We start from the raw sequence: 16,485 nt of genomic DNA on the forward strand, positions 1-16,485 counted from the left end.
AATGCGAAAATCACCAGAAATTGCATGTTGGCATACAGCAACACAATTGCGCATTTTAAGCGTGAATAACAAATCGAACAATAGAAATAAACATGAAATCAAATTGCGAGCGATGGATTGTTCTATGCCACATGGTGGATGGAAGTTCTATAAGAAAAACTGTTCAACAAATTATAGCAAATTATAGACATCTTTTGTCAAATGATCATGCAAATTTAATAAATAATAGTAAGCTAAACAATAATATGGCAAATGAAAGGATGGAAGAAATACAAGGTGCGATCATAATTTGAAGTTATGCTTATTATGAACATAATAGAGAAAATGTTTTATGCAGAATTGTGAACTTCATCATAAGAAGCATTCTGCAACAAATTGTATCAAAAAGAAATCAAATATTTTGAAAAATTCATATATATTAAACAATAATATGGATTTAATTTGGTTTAAATAAATAAAACCATAAGTTTAATGTTCTATATTCCAGTGTTGATCCCTTACACAACTATTGCACAACTAAAAAAATGAATATTTAATTGCTGTTTTGGGCAATTTTTGAAGCACAATTTGAAATGCATAACATAACAAAGTAATTTGAAAACCAATTTAATAAAAAAAAAAAAACAATTTATTTAGATTTTAAGCAAAATGTTCTCAGACAAAGAGCATCTTTCTGCCAGACTAAGCCTCTGGGCAAACAATTTGTGCTGACCCCTCGACGTTATTGTTAACAAAATGTTTGGTGTCCATTTTAAAGCTTAACAAAAGCTAGAAGAGAAAAAAGTATCAAGCCAAAATAAAAAAATAAAAACAAACGGCAAAAAATGCCAAAAAAAAATTTGCCAACAATAACAAAACGTGCGGAATAAAGAAGAACTGGCCAAAAGTGGGTGTAAAACAGAAACAATATGCGGGGGTGGGGATTGGGCGTACAACGTGCGGAATGTGTGTATGAAAATTTTATGTGATCACCGCCCTCCGCCTCTTTTTTGTTTTGTTTAATTTATTTTAGCATGCGCATGCACAATTGTTTTTCTCTTAGTCCAACTCGGATTATTTTTTTAAACCATTTTTCTTTGTTGAAATTCTAGTGGAATTTAGTTAAATGATTGATTTAGAGCTGGTCTCTGACTCCGCCCACACCCTGCCATAGCCATAAGGCAACTAAAATTGATTTTCACTACAAGAGCTGAGCCAACAATCCAAGAGCTTCTGCACCAACAAACGGCCGCGAATGCGGTGCGCAAATTTATTAACAACTCAATTGCAACATTGGCTATAAATTCAAAGTTGAGAGCTCTGCATTGCCGCCAGCGGTCGAATTTGATTTTTACTACTTGCTCTGTATGGAATTCTCCTGGCAATGCATGTGCAAATTTGTGGGCTTGGGGGGGTTCAGAAAGTGCTGAGGGGTGTGTGCGTGCTGCAGTATGCCGCACAGGATGCGGTGCATTTGCCATGTTTGTGCAATCAACATAAAGAGATAAAAAAGGTTACACTAAGGGAGAGGGAGAGAATCTGCAGTAGAGTAGTTGACAAAGAGATATCCTTGTAATCGGAAAGATAACCTCTATATAGCATCTGAATATTGTAGAAGTTAGTTTTAGGCTCTTTCCCCGAAAGCGTGTGCAGGTAAATATAAATTATATACACTGAAATTCTATATTGACTACACTGAAGCAAAAACCCTTAACTTGATAGCTCTGGCCCTTGAAAGTTCTTAGCTCCTAAAGTACGTTTCTGCATAAATAGTTCAAGTAAGATTGACTAAGATTTTGGATGGATATATGTGATAAGCATATTCAAAAGATTTCCTGCAAATCAATATTGAATATTAAAGTAAACAATTTCGACAATAATTCCGAATTTTTAGATGTACATTTGTTAACAGAGATATACATATATGTAGGTTTATATAAATTTTTTACATTTTTATCTATTTGTAGTGTACTGAAACATACATTCTTAATTTGATAAATTGATCTAAGCTCCTTAGGATAGTTTTTAGGTAAGCTTTGGATCGAATAAGCATGGACAGAAGATTTACTTAAAAACATTACATGTAAAAGCATAAACATTCTTAATATCTAAGCATTCTTTAGGGGCATGTATTAGATAAAAGGACGATATCAAACGAATTCTAAATATATAAGCTAAAATCACTTACGTCCAGCTCCAACCTGCTCTGAGATCCTTAAGTTAATAGAAATTAAAAAGAATCAAAGAAACAAGAATCAATGCAGACGTAAAATACTACAATACACTTGCCGCGCATACTCTTATGTTTCCAGGGTAAACCCAAGATTCGTCTGACATATTTATGTTGATTGCCGTTGCCTGCAACGGCAAATCAAAGCCATGCAATCTTACATGAATTATTTATTAAAAAAACTAAGTTATATCGATGACGTATCAGCTGTGAGTCAGCTGTTACACACATATTTGGGTTAGTTTACAAGCTTGAAGCTCATAAATAATCCATTATTATCCATTTAAATAACTATCACTTGAAGTCCCAGAACCACTTCCAGGCTAACCACAGAGGCATCCTTAAGCATTGACCACCGTTTGCAGTCGTGACGGCGACAGCAACTGCATTAAATATATCCAAGCAAACTTGCTGCAGCTCCTAAATACCTCAGGGCTGTCTAGCTTCCCCTCCCGCGCCGCGTTCTACTGCTCGTTCCTTTAGCTCGAGCAGGCCACAGTTAAGCCGCAAAGCAGCCATTAGACAACAACAACTGATGCGACAGCGACGCCAATGGCTGTCACTCGACAAAATGGCGCGTGCACAGCCAGAGACAACACGCACACGCGCGCGCACACACACACACACACACACACTCAATACGTATTTGTATGCATATGTATGTGCAACAGTGTAACAGTTAAAAGGCTGGGCGCCTTGTGTAACTAACTGTATTCAGACTGTCTTGACACTCGGCTGCACATCAGTGGCTGCTGTCACTTGACGCAACTTATGCAACGGGTCTCAATTCACTTGCCACGCACCAAAGTAGGCAACAGCTTTGCCCGCCTCGCACCTATTTATTATTTACATGATTAATTTGTTTTATTTGGAATGACAATTATGTGTGTTGTCTTTGGGCTGGTTTCCCTGTACCGTCTCGGCTTTCAACTCAATTATGTTGTCGGGAAATACGCGCGCACCATTTTTAATCATACGCAAATTGCTCTAAATCATTTTCTAATTGCCTCCTTGTGCCGCGCTTTTACATGCTGCCTGCTTAGACTCTCCACTCCCCACTCCCAGCGAGTCATCCTTCCCTCTAAAATGACTTCACACATTTGCGTCGAGCATGTCTATGTCTGCCTGAGGACGTGTCGCCAAATCTGTATGCCAGCCCGAACTCGTATACATGCGCACACACATCCTCACATATGCCCGTCAATATGCTGTAGAGTACATTGCTTTCCCTGCCAGACCGAGGGCATGCTAAAATTTGTATATGGTTTGCTGTTCGGCTGTTATAAACGCTTTAAGAATTAAAAAAAGTGTTAGAACCTGGGGGATTTAATGATAAATTGACTATTTTCTGCAGAGCTTTCACACAAATACTTCAAATGGTAGAACTTTATTCATACATTTTTTCCTTAAGCTGAGCATGTCTCTAAGTTAGCTTTTCTTTTAAATTAAAACTTAAGTTTAGTTAAAAACTAACTTGATGAAACATATAATATAATATGATAAATGTCCTATTAATCTTTAAGTTAAAATTAAGTTTTCTTTTTATTTCTCATATTTGAATATTGAAATTACTCAAATTTAAAAATTGTTGATGAAATTTAACTTTTTGAGTCCTTAAAACTAAGAGAACGAAAATATATTATAAAAATAATTTTAATGCGGATTACAAGCGTCCCCTTTATGCCAAAAAGTCAATAAGCTTGAAAACGACCGAATTAGGGTATTCAAAAGTTGTTGAATGTCAGCTTGTGTTCCTAATAGCTTAAGCCTTGGCGTGTTTGTATTTGGGCGCCTATAGCTAGACTGCTAATTATGCCAAAATACATATGTACGCTTGTAGTGTATATGCTATTTCCATATTTGGCAATATTTGGCTAGAGAAATGGTCGCCTCGTGGGCGCCCTGCCAAAAATATCCGGGCACTGGCGGTTCATCTTATATATATATATATGTATATATATTAGTATACATCAATGTATATATGTATGTGTGCAATGTTCATGCATATTTTGGATGTATGTTATAAACGGCTGTTGATGACAGCTTCTATTGGTCATTAGCTTCCAATTAGTTATTGTTAATTTGTCGTTTGCGATACGTAACGGAATGCATCTGTTTGGTATTGTGGTGCTGAATATTTTGGTCATGCCATAATCTAAGCGGAAATGCAATTAATATTACATCTCAAGCGGAATTGGCCTCTCAAATGAATTAATAGATTTCCATGTAGCCTTTGTAAATGCAGCTGCCAATATTGAAAATGGAAATAGCTTTGCTGTCGACTGGGCTGCCTTGATCATCATTTAATTAATTCAGTGTTAAACAATTCTTATTTAGAGTACACTTTTTATTAAAGTTCCTTTACTTGAAACGTCAAATGGTATAGCCATAGATCAATGACATTCTGATAATTAGATTATTTGCTCGATGGAATATTGATAAATTCATTGGCTTTCAATGGTACATTGTTCAGCTGAAGTTTGGCCTTTTTACGTCCATATACCTTCTTAACAGTAACTATTATTACATAAGCACATGTTTGAGTTGGCAATTTCTGCACGATGTGGTCCTGCAAAGATTATTTAGTTTCTGCGAGTTCTTAACATTGATCTATTTATATAGTTTGTTCCATTATTTGCCTACCAAAATATTTATCGTCATCATTACGAGTGCTTCCCACTTGGCAATATCGTCAAAATTGTTTCACTTGCGGTCATGTTTGTGCCACATCCCCCCGTTGTTGGTTCGCCAAGTCGCGGCTCATCTGCGCATATGTTAAATATATTGTTTATATTTTGGTGGCACGCGTCGCAAGTGCAGCTACTGCGTGGCATGCCTGTTAGTCAGGCAGCTCAACGCTGACTGTGGCACGTAGACGCCTGCGGACTTAAGGCAAAGACAAGAAGCGAGTGCTTCACATAGGAGAGTCAGCGACGAGGGCAAAGGGTTGTGCACTTGTTGTCATCATCATCATCGGCATCAGCATCGTCATCATCATTTTGAGAGAGAAGCCGGAGTGTATAAATAACCACAGTTTGGGGAGTGCTTGTTGGGGGTTGTGGCACATGCAACGGCAACGGCAACGGCAACGGCAACGACTAAGGCAATGACAACAACAAGAGAATCAACAACAACAACATTGTTGCCGCTGGTTGCTGCTGCTGCTGCTTGTGGCTTGACTGACGATGATGACATTGATTATGTTGCATTGAAACAACAAACTTGCCCTAAACGATCCGCAACAGCCGCTGGGAGGATGTCAAACGCGTAGCCCTGATTGACTGAAGCAAATTCTGCATAGCACTCGGCAACATGATTGATGCCCTGCTTCGGCTGTGTTTCCTGCATTGATTTCGATGCCAATAGTTGCCAAATGAGGCAGTTTATGCAAATGCTCTTGCCAATTTGTTACTGCTACGACATTTTATTCAACAGCTCAGAATAACATATTTTAGTGCCATCCAAGAAGCAAAGATTTTGTAAGTAGCCCCTACCTGACCCAACAGTCGCTCCTGTAAAATCTGCTGCTGACGCCTGTTGAAAAATTGCGTTTTAATTAAAAACGCTCAAGTGCACTTAAGTGTGCGTTCGCCAGCCACGTCAACAGTCAGAGGCTGCAAGTGCACACCTACAACAAGCGAACAACAAACATCAACACGTAAAGAAATAAAAAAGCCAAACAGAAGCAACAGCAACAACAAAAACAACAACAATTAAGACAACAATGCACCGATGTATAAAAATACCAACTGCAACTACAGTGGGATGCAAAATAATTAACTGAAATTTAAATAGTCGCTTGTGGTATACACTTCACAAAGATTCAGCCGGATAGTGTATAAATATAATATAAATAAATAATAAAAATAATTTTTATTATTTGTGTATAAAATATTTAATTAAATACAAATAGAATTTGTATTAACAAAATTGTATATATATATTTATATATTGTTGATTTTTATAATATATTTGATTATTTTTGTAATTTGTTATTATTTTATCATTGAATTGCTCCAATAAATCAACCCAGGTTTTAATTAAAATTGGCTTCTTTATTCCCATAAACTGATTGTCTTGCTGTCCAATTGTATGGGTGAGTTTTTCGAAAAGAATTTTGTGTTTTTAAAGTTGCCTTCCTACTCCAGCAGGCTTTTTCTTTTTAATTCTCCTTCGTTAACCAACAGTGGGAAAATTCTTGGTGTTGTCCTTCTACACAAGTTGGTTGTTGACGATATGGATTCTCCTTTTCTGGCAGGGGGTCTCCAATTCTCTGTTCTGACTTGACCAATCAGAAATTATCGCCCGCTATTCTTATATACGTGCATTTTCTTAATTAATATAGCAAATTAAGATTATTTTAAATATTACATAAGAAGACTTCTTTCCTACTTACACCCTTCTTCTTGGATATAGGTTTTAATAGCAACAATGGCAAAATAAGCTGTGAAAATGGGCACAGCTGGCCTACCTGGCAAATAAAACACCTCCATCCCATCTCTATAAATAAATAAATCAATAAATAAATAATCAAATAAATAATTAAATAAATAAATAAATATATAAATATATATATATATATAAATAAATAAAAAATATACTAAATACAATGCTCAAACAGAGTCTTAAACATATCTCTTTTTTTTCTACCTTCTAAATCTCAATAAAAATTATTTTTTTAATTTTTCCTTTCCTTTTTTAAAAATTTACACTTAGTTATTTTGGGATTTCTTTCAAATATTCGTTAATAACTCAGTGAAAAAACAACCTTTTAATAAGTTTTTGAGTTCACACTTCATTTAGAGATTTTATATCAAATGCAAGATAAATTCAAGTTTTTCTTTAAGTTGTAATCTACATTTTACATACAAGTTGTTCACAAACTAATTTTAGCTCTGAGACTTTTCACAACATTTGGTGCACAATTTTGGGATTAGGGCATTACGCATGCTTACATAGCTGGTTCATTAAAAAGCCAAGTCATTCTGACTGCGCTTTTTGCATTTAAAGGAGGGGCGGTGCATGCGGCAACTCTTTTAGCTCTTTGGCTGCTGTCTTATTGCAACTTCAAGCGCAACGCATTCGCAATCCCAAGCTGCTCGCTGCTTCAGCAAAAAAGACAGGAGCATAAATAAGGGGCTGGGGGAACCGCTGGGAAAATCCCCAGCGAGGCAGTGAAGCCTGTCGCTGATAAGCTCCTCCAAGTCTCTTTCTGTGTGTATTTGTGTGTGTGAGTGTGCAGGAAACAGGATATGACATATTTAATGTGGAACAGATGCGAGTCTTTGGCGTTTCTTTATGGTAATTTCAACCATTTTAATTCATCTCGGCAACTGTCTTCTTCGGCTGCTGAGTGCATAATTATGAAATTCGCGCCATTGATAAAAGAGAAAAAGTGCGCATTTACCGTTAATAATTCCCGCAAAAACAAAAATTTGCAGTGCAAAATGTACAAGTAATATGATCGAAGCGAAAGAAATAATAAAATGGTTAATTAAATGCAAATGCAAAGTGCTAAACCGTAAAGGATTATTCATATTTGCAGATTTTTGCCCCGAGCGAAAAAAAGGAGAAAGCAAAACCATTATTTCCATGGCCCAGAAAAGATTATGCATCAATGCAATTTATTCAAGGGGGTTGATTAGAGGGGTGGCTTCTGCCACGAGCAAAATAGAAATAGATTAAACTGTCCGAAATTAATTTAAGGGGGGGAACAAGTAGTCAATATCGTTTATTGTAATAAGGCAAATGATTAAAATGCTTTTAATTTCTCTTAAATATTGAATGTTTATATTAAATATACAACATCTTGCAGGTCGTGCTATAAATATTACAAATGTTTTAAGTGAGCTGTTTAATTTTAAGTTAGCTGGCAGGTTAATACAAGGCTTTAAACACAATTCTGGATAGCTATTACAAGAAGCTCTATGATTTTTCACTCCAACATCTCAGCTGAGGTTTAAAAACATGATGGTGGATTATACCTTAAATTTATTAAAAGTACAAAAAACATATATTTTTCATGAAATCTGATATATAACCTATTTTAACATAAATGGAACATTTCAAGTTTACAACTGCTGTAATGGCAGCTGACCCAATGGCTGACCACTGTTTTTTCTATCTAGATGTTAAGGCCGGCGGGTTCCTGGCGAGAAGGATAAAACAAGCGCAGCGCAGCGACGCGTAGGCAAAATGTGATGCAAGTTTTTCTCTATGCTCTTGCCTTTTTTGTTGAGTTTTATTTTTTATGACTGGGCGTAAATGCATAAAACTGTAAGCGAGCGAAGCTCGAGTGGTGCTGTTGGCTGCTGGGTGGGTGCACCACCGTGGGACCAGTGGCTAGCCACGTGCACTGTAAAATTGTGAAAAGTTGTTTCATTTGCGCTGCGTGGCAAAAAAGAAATAGGATAAAAAAAACTTTTGAGCTGAACCACAGCGGCATTAACAACACTTAAAATGCCTGCAGCGTTTTCCTTTAATACAAGTGGACAGTCCTCTGTGTTTTTCTTCTTTATCCTTGTTTTTTTTTTTCTTTTTTGTTTTGCAACATCCAAGGCAACTTCTGTAGGACACTTGGTCGGCCACTTGAAGCGGTTCTGTGCCAAAACTTTGTCAAGGGGTTTTCCCTTCGCACTCTCTAAATTCATTTTGATTTAGTCGGCGTTTAGTTTCCTTTCAGTGTAAATTTTGTTTATTTAGTATATATACACACAGTTTTTATACGTGTTTTTTCGGCAGCTCGCACGGGCGACGAGTGTAAATGAGTGTCATTTATTTGGCGCTTTGCATTCGCTTTCATCGCTAAGATTTAGGCACCAGCATCCCGCCCCGATTGTCTCGAGGTCTCTTTTTAAATGCTGACAGTTTAAAGCCATGCAGGATTAACTACTGCAGCTGCGGTCAGCTAGTTGCTGAAGGTTCTGATTTAGTTAGATTTCAATCGCTTATTGCAATATAAATATCGCCCGAAACTGTTTGATTTATTTGGCAAAATGTATTTAAGCAAACAACTCTTGAGTTTTGCTGCGATTTCTGCTCAATATATTGCACTAGTTTTTGGGGCAAATTGAAAGCAATCATGGTTTAGACAGCCAATTTCCTGACTTGAGTCAATTTGTTGAATATGAAGAAAAATAAATAAATAATCCAAACAAGTTTTAAAGTAAAAATAGAAAAATTTATAAATAAAACTATATACATGCTGGAAGCTTTACAAAGCGTAAATCATTTGAGAATCAAATATATTAAATATAATTTCTAAGAAAGATACACTTGAAAATAAAATCTAAATAATAACAAAAAAGTTTGACGGGCATGTCCTCTTTCTCCTCTTTCTTAGATGCTTACCTTTTACAAATTTAAGCCCCTAGGACCCGACACAGGAGTCCCTAGCTCGAACTAGTGCTTTCTATCTGTAAATTAACCATCTATTAATAATTGTGTGAAAATGTGATGTTAAGTTTAATTTAATTATTTATTGTTTCCTTATTTTAAGCAAAGTGAGCTTAAAGTTACATTTTTAATCAACTTCAGTAAAAGTTACCCACTTACGCAAGTTCCAAGAATATGTATATATATGTTTAAATATTATTAAAGATCATCCAGCTTCACTAGAAGCTAAGTTTGTTAAAAATAAACGACTCCACGGACGCTGAAAGCATTTTGTGGAATTTTTCTTAGAAATTTTTACATCTAATTTATTTGCACTTCACTTTGCGGCAAGCTCCACGCAAACACTTGAGCTGCAGCTGGGAGCGGGCAGCGCTTGGAATCTTGGCCAAAAATCCACGTTTTATTAGACAACTGAAGAGCGACTAAAGCAAATTCATAAAGACAAGTCTAAGTTCTGGCATAATTACCAGCAAATTAGTTTGCTTTGGCGCGCTGTACTTGAGTAAAATAATTCTCTGTATTCCTGTGGGTGGTACGGGAGCTAGTTTTTAATTTAAATCTTCTTGTTTTTTTCCATATCCTTGCTAATTTTTGCCAATTTTTTTCGCCTTTCTAATTTTGAAAGTTGGCCTGCGCTTGGCTTAATTAGAGTTGGCTGCCGCCTGGGAGCCTTCGACTTGGTCTGTGTTCCGTGCAACCTCATTTTTTTCGCTCTTATATCTAGTAATGCCATATGTCCTAGTCAGAAGCTAAGCAGCGCAAAATACAATTACACATTTTTTTTTTTGTTCATTTCGCTTTGCCACGTAATTTCTGGTCTATTCTTGCAACTTTCACTTTTAACTTGATTTCCAACACTGCGTTGGGTTTATATTTTTTTACAATTTTTTTTTTTTGCTGCTTATCCTCTTGGTGGGCGTTGTCCACTGCGAAATGCAATTATGTAAATGCCTGCAGCGCAAAAATCGAAGTTAATTAGGTCGTAACTGTGGTGCAAATTGTAATCCCCCCGCGGCACGAACTGTTTGACTGCTGAGCAAATTGCTCGGCTAGGAATTGGTGAAGCGCAAAATTGAACGGGTCATAAAAATGTCAGCTGCGCCTCTCTTTCTCTCTCGCACTCTCTCCCTTTATTAAGTGAGGGCCAACATGTTGTAGGTGGAAGCGGCTTACGAGGAGAGAAAGGATTTTAATATGTGTATAATATGGGCTTATGGTTGTGACCTACAGTTCTGTGTGCTTGACTACATTTATAAAAAAATACAAATTTAAAGATATAGCGAAATTTTTATAAAACTAATCATATAACTCAGTAAATATATTATACGGAATTTACATTTTAATTTTGTTAGCAGCTAAATTTATATATAATAAAAATTTGCGTACGATAGTTAGCATCGAACTGCCATTCAAATGCCAATAAAATTGTATTGAATTTGTTAGTAAAATGTTTAAATATTTTGGCAGCGAGTGCAATGCAAATCAATACACACACACACATATATAGACAATAAATAAATGAACATTTTTGACACGGTCATAAACAAACTGAAATCTGATTATGTGCTATAACATACCGATTTACACACCAACAATTTTAATAAAAGTCAGTGGGGAAATACATTTAAATCATATTTTCCAAAAATATATTTGAAAATAAATAACGTTTGCCAATACATATTCGCTTGCTCACATTTAGATTGTAAGGAAATTAGGAATGTTTTTTAACTTTAATTAAAATTTTCGGATATACAAGATAATTCATTTCAACAATTATGTGCTTTCTATAAATTTGAATTTCAACATTTTACTAAAATTGTTTAATCGCATATTCATTTATTAAATACCATTGTCTTTATATGCCAAATAAATGCACTTAATTTTAATATTGCCAATGATTACATGAATTTAATTTTGCACTTGCATTTGCTAAATTAATAAGTTTAATTGACCGCCATATGCGCGTGCACTTCGTATAGAAGGTTTTGTTTATATAGTTTTATATATTTTCTGTTGTTTTAGACTATAAAGAAAATGTGTTTCTGCTTGTTCAACGTGCGCCATTGATTATTTTTAAACACTTTGCAGACGCGTGCGTCTCTGTTAGGGTCTTCAATTTTAATTAACTTGCAATTAAAGTGTAATTTATTGGCGCACTTTGATGGTCGTAAATTAGCTACACGATCGACTTTCCAAAATGTCAGAGCGGGAGCAAATCAATTTATAAAGGCCATGCAATCAAAAGTGAAAGCCCAAAAAAGCAGAGCGTGTAGCAAGTCAGCCAAAGGTCCAGGACCAAACGGTGCGAGATTTTTTTGTTGCCAACCGCTTTTCCGTGCGTATGAGCAATCCAGCGTATTGTGACTGACATGCGACCCACACACTGCAACGAGAAAGTGTGAAACACAAAAAGGTAGCAAGGGTTCTTTTGGCAGTTGGCAATCACGTTTAAACGTTTTTGCAGGTGGCCCTGTGGGGCGTTGAAATGGCAGCCGCACATACAATGAAGAAGTCAAACAAGTCACTTAGCTGCTTCTGCAAAAAGAGATGCAAAATTGACTCAAACAGAAAGAACAGAGAGAGAAACTTTAGCTCTTGAGTTGGGTTGCAAGGTAAAATATTGGCCAGAAGCCAAGCTGATTTAAGACTTTAAGTCAGATTGTTCACAGATATTGCACACGCAGCGTAGGTGCACTCAGACTAAGTGGGAGATTTGTGGCAGGAACTGCCCGATAAGCACCATGAAAGTGACTCTGCCCCATGCGGCTTAACGGATAAATAGCTGGGGGATTCATGTGAGTGATCAAACTGCATAGGTAATTAATAATCACAAGGAAGGGAGTTCAATGAAGTTGAAAGCAAGAGACAAAGTGGATCTGTGGGTGGCCGAAAATGCGCAGGAAGTAGATGAAGATAAACGATAGAAATAAAGCATGTACATATCTACACATACAACAGTATGTCCGAGACTGACTCGATTGGTTTTCGATGTACAGCCCAAACTGTAAGAGCTCTGAAGCTGAAATTTTCACTGTGGTTACCTTAAGCAATTAACAACGAAACTTCCTTCCGAAAATGTAAAAAAATCTCGAAAAACTGTTGTATGAGCTTCACCGCCTTGCAAAAATCTTTAAAATAAATACGTGAGTTTATTAAACGTGCGGAAAATGGTTGTATGAAAGTAATTTAAATAATAGTCGATCCGCTTTAAAATCATTTTCAAATGCCTTTGTAAACATTCATCTGATACGTGTTTCACACTTTTCGGAAAACCCATGGACCATAAATGCGGCTTAATAAGTGGAAGGTGCAAGTTTGGGGAGAAAGCTTGTTCTTATTTAAAGATTCTTACGAAAATTAATTTAAGCCGTGTTTCATACTTTTCGCAAAATATCGGCATCTTCAGGGCGTTTTTCATAGAATTAATTGCTTTGGCAGAAAACGTTGATTCCATCATTTGGTTCCTTATTCAATGGAGTTAAAGCATGTTTTGAAATTGTTGTGTAAAATACAACTGTAGATGTTGAGTTCAACATGGTAATGGTAAATTAGAAATGTCCACGGCTGGGAAATGGGAGAAAAATTTATATCTAAAATTGTTGCGAAAAGCTTTCTTTGGGCAAGGCCAAGATATAACCTCCTGTATATATATGAATATTGAGATTTATGTACAGAAGATAAATTTTTCATGCTACATAACATGATGTCTTAAACGCCTATCGGGGTAAAAGAAAATACCACACGCAACTATTCAAAATTGTATTGTATGGTTGTTATGTATGGCTTTATATATGTATGTATAGGTCAATGTGTGAGTGTGTGGTTTTTGTATGTAACCAAGATTGTATGCTTTAGAGATGTATGTATCGAAGTATGTATATATGTATGCATTTATGTATGTAAGTATGTATGTATGTATGTATGTATGTATGTAAGCATGTGTGTGTGTAACATATGTTCTTCTACTCAATTCTCATAAATTCAAGTGAGGCTTCAGCAAGGAGGTCCATGTTACATCAATGGAGGAGACGGCGGCTTCAACATGGACGTAAAGGCTTCAATATAAAAAGAAATGGCAGCTACAATAACGGAGGCAACGAGTTGTTTGCATTGTATATTTGGTGAACTCAATAAACGGAAACGACAATCATTTGGTAAGTGTATGCATTTTCGGGTAATAAAAAGCGAGGTAACTAAATGCTCCCAATAATATGTAGCATAAAAGAGAACTACAGCAGCAATATGAATAAATAAACAGATAATGATCATTAGTAAGTATGCTCAAAAATAATTTCTAGAATTTATGCTCTTTAGTTCAGTTTGTCTAAGGAACTGCAATCGTAAATATAACTTTAGGCACATCTATCTCCACCATAAACGAGAGATACTAAGAGAGCCCCCAAAGAGAACGATCTCGCAGGCACGACACACGTGAAGCTGGCTGTAAAATATATACAAAACAGTTGTCGCTTGAACGTCGATCGTGCCGCTCGTGTTGCAGCTGTGCTGTTGTTGTTGAGCGTGTTGGGAAATACTTACGCCACGCCAAGTATCCACAAGATACATCTTTTGCACAGTCTATAAATAAACGGCATCTTGAAAAAGGGGGACAAAAACAAACGGCAACTCGCGCGCGTGCCAAGTGCAAAACGAAGGGTCAGACCCCTAAAACACAAAAATAAAACAACCGAAAAGGAAATGTGAAAAAGGAAAATGCTTTTGTGAAATAGCGTATATCATTTATGGAACGGCACAAGCGGAAGTTTATTTATGCAATCGATTTGTGAACCTAAAAATAGTTTATTTATTTATTTGTGACAAAAAAAAAAAAAGAAAAGATAATAAATATTTTTATCGTTTGCCAAGCGCTGAGCGATCAAAGCGTTGGCAAAAAGATTCAACGTTCAGATCAAAGTGTCCCGAAATCTTAAACAGCAAATCAAGCGAAAAAGCCATTCCGCAAATTGGTAAATGCAAATTGCCAACAATTGATAATGCGTATAATTAATGCAAAAATTAAAAATTGCAAATGTGAAAAATCTGTGAGCATTGCAAATATTTACAATTCGCATAGCGCAATATTGCTTACCGAAGCCTGCAGCACTTTTATTGCAATTTGCATTAATTAATGCACAATTTCGCGAGTGCTGAATTAAAGAGGGGGAAAATAGTAAAAATTCATTTTCGAAAAATGTTATGTAAATCTGTTAAAATATTTTGTTGTTTACCTTTTTTTACTTTGACGTAAATCAAGTGAATGCTTTCACTTAACTTTTATGATATTGTGTTTCAAATAAATATTGTATGGGACACACAGATACTTATAGAACATATGAGTAAACATCAGCTGTGAAAAATGCAGCCATAAACTGACGTCAAGCGGTCGAAAAACCAAGGCGCAAATACAATGTGTTTTCAAAAAACAATGAATAAAATAAACAATATTCAGTCTATCAAAGCTGTTCCACAAATCTCTTTTAAGTGAATTCGCAATGCACGTAATGATTTTAAACAAATATCTCGAAGTTTGTTAGGTGTTTGCTTAAGACTGGGTAGAACTTGCATAAAAGCGTTCTATAAAATTCCTCCCCAATCCCCAAGTCAGCTTTTTAATTTGGATTCAAATTTGTTCTGTTTTGTAGAGAAACTTAACTCAAACGCATTCCTGCTCTAGTTTTTTCTAAAATTTATTTTTCTCTAAAGCAATTGGCATAACTCTATTCGTCAAATATATTTCCATTGACTCTATTACATTTGCTTTGGAAATATAAACTGTATATAACATTTTGGAAATTTAATCAGCAAATTCATAACTGTCAAAGAAAATTCAAAGAAATATCTAGAAAATAAGAAAACAGAAATAATAAAATATATGTCCTCTGTAAATTTGAGAAAGTCATCTGCTGATGGATGCAACAATTGCAAAGTTACAAAGCGGCAAACTTTAAATAAGTTTCTAAAAATTTCTGCCTGCACTTACTTTAATCTTGAATTCAGGAAAAACGTGGTCAAATAACATTACTTATAAAATCTATCAGAGGTTTTTTGTTTTCAACAAGTATTGTAATGATATCGGGGCCGTTAATTTTTCAATTTTAATCATGTGCATTTCATATTAAGTCAATTAGAGGAATGTGTTCTCAAATCCTTCTTAAATCTTTGCAAATGCACACACACAGACACACACATTTGTGCACAGTGCAATGGTGTTAACAATTTGGCATTAAAATAGTTGTCCGTGTCGAGTCGGGGCATTTAAAAATATTGTATATATACTATGCTTCACTCAATTTACATGATAATGGGCCAGATTTATGCATTTCTTACTTACCCGAACGCCCACTTTTTTCGAATGCGTCCCCCTTTTGGGGGCTGTGGCCTGCAGCTTGTTGCAACGAAAATAAATCGCATAATTCGAAATAATTTTTGTGGCGTATCTTTTTGGGGTTTGTTGAACTTATTTCGCACAGATTCGCTTCGTTTTGTTGCGTTCTTATTTTGAATTTCTAATTTCTGCGCCACTGCCCCAGCGCGCAGCCCGGCGACCCAGTCCTATAGCGGGCCACCTAAAATTAGTTGCAAATAATTTGTTTGTTATTAGTGTGATATGCTTGTTATGTTTTGAGTTTCAAATTTTCTATTTTTCGCTATGTGTCAAAAGTGACAGCTTTCAATGCGCTGTCGCCTCTATGCTAATTATGCAAATTTTCAGCCCAACTTATCCCCTACGTGAGCTCTAGGCGCCCCTTTGGCATCATTTGCATTACAAATGCGGTAGAAATTTCTCCGTCTGACGCTCCTTTTGTGAGCAGCATATGATTTATGACATTCCGACAGAATGCATATAAAATGCGCTGCACATCAACTTTTGCTATTTTGTT

At 35.9% G+C, this 16,485-nt stretch overlaps 1 protein-coding gene and 2 long non-coding RNA genes across 4 annotated transcripts in view; 1 reads left to right on the forward strand and 2 right to left on the reverse strand.

Moving 5' to 3' along the window:
* Positions 1-6,187: 6,187 nt before the first annotated feature.
* On the reverse strand, positions 6,188-16,220 carry LOC138910911 (uncharacterized). Its single transcript, XR_011416108.1, has 3 exons — positions 15,936-16,220; positions 6,606-6,709; positions 6,188-6,540 (listed from the first exon to the last, which is right to left on the reverse strand). It is a non-coding gene; the product is annotated as an uncharacterized lncRNA (long non-coding RNA).
* LOC138910910 (uncharacterized) lies at positions 13,740-14,827 on the reverse strand. Its single transcript, XR_011416107.1, has 3 exons — positions 14,694-14,827; positions 14,144-14,269; positions 13,740-14,045 (listed from the first exon to the last, which is right to left on the reverse strand). It is a non-coding gene; the product is annotated as an uncharacterized lncRNA (long non-coding RNA).
* Nlg1 (Neuroligin 1) overlaps positions 14,254-16,485 on the forward strand; it is a 45,706-nt gene continuing 43,474 nt past the window's right edge. For both annotated transcript variants that reach the window (XM_002056405.4, XM_015170656.3), the window contains exon 1: positions 14,254-14,571. The gene's annotated coding sequence lies outside the window, so the exon portion shown is untranslated. The remainder of the gene's footprint in view (positions 14,572-16,485) is intronic.

The sequence above is a fragment of the Drosophila virilis genome, chromosome 2 (assembly GCF_030788295.1).
Source record: "Drosophila virilis strain 15010-1051.87 chromosome 2, Dvir_AGI_RSII-ME, whole genome shotgun sequence".
NCBI classification, from domain to species: Eukaryota; Metazoa; Arthropoda; class Insecta; order Diptera; family Drosophilidae; genus Drosophila; species Drosophila virilis.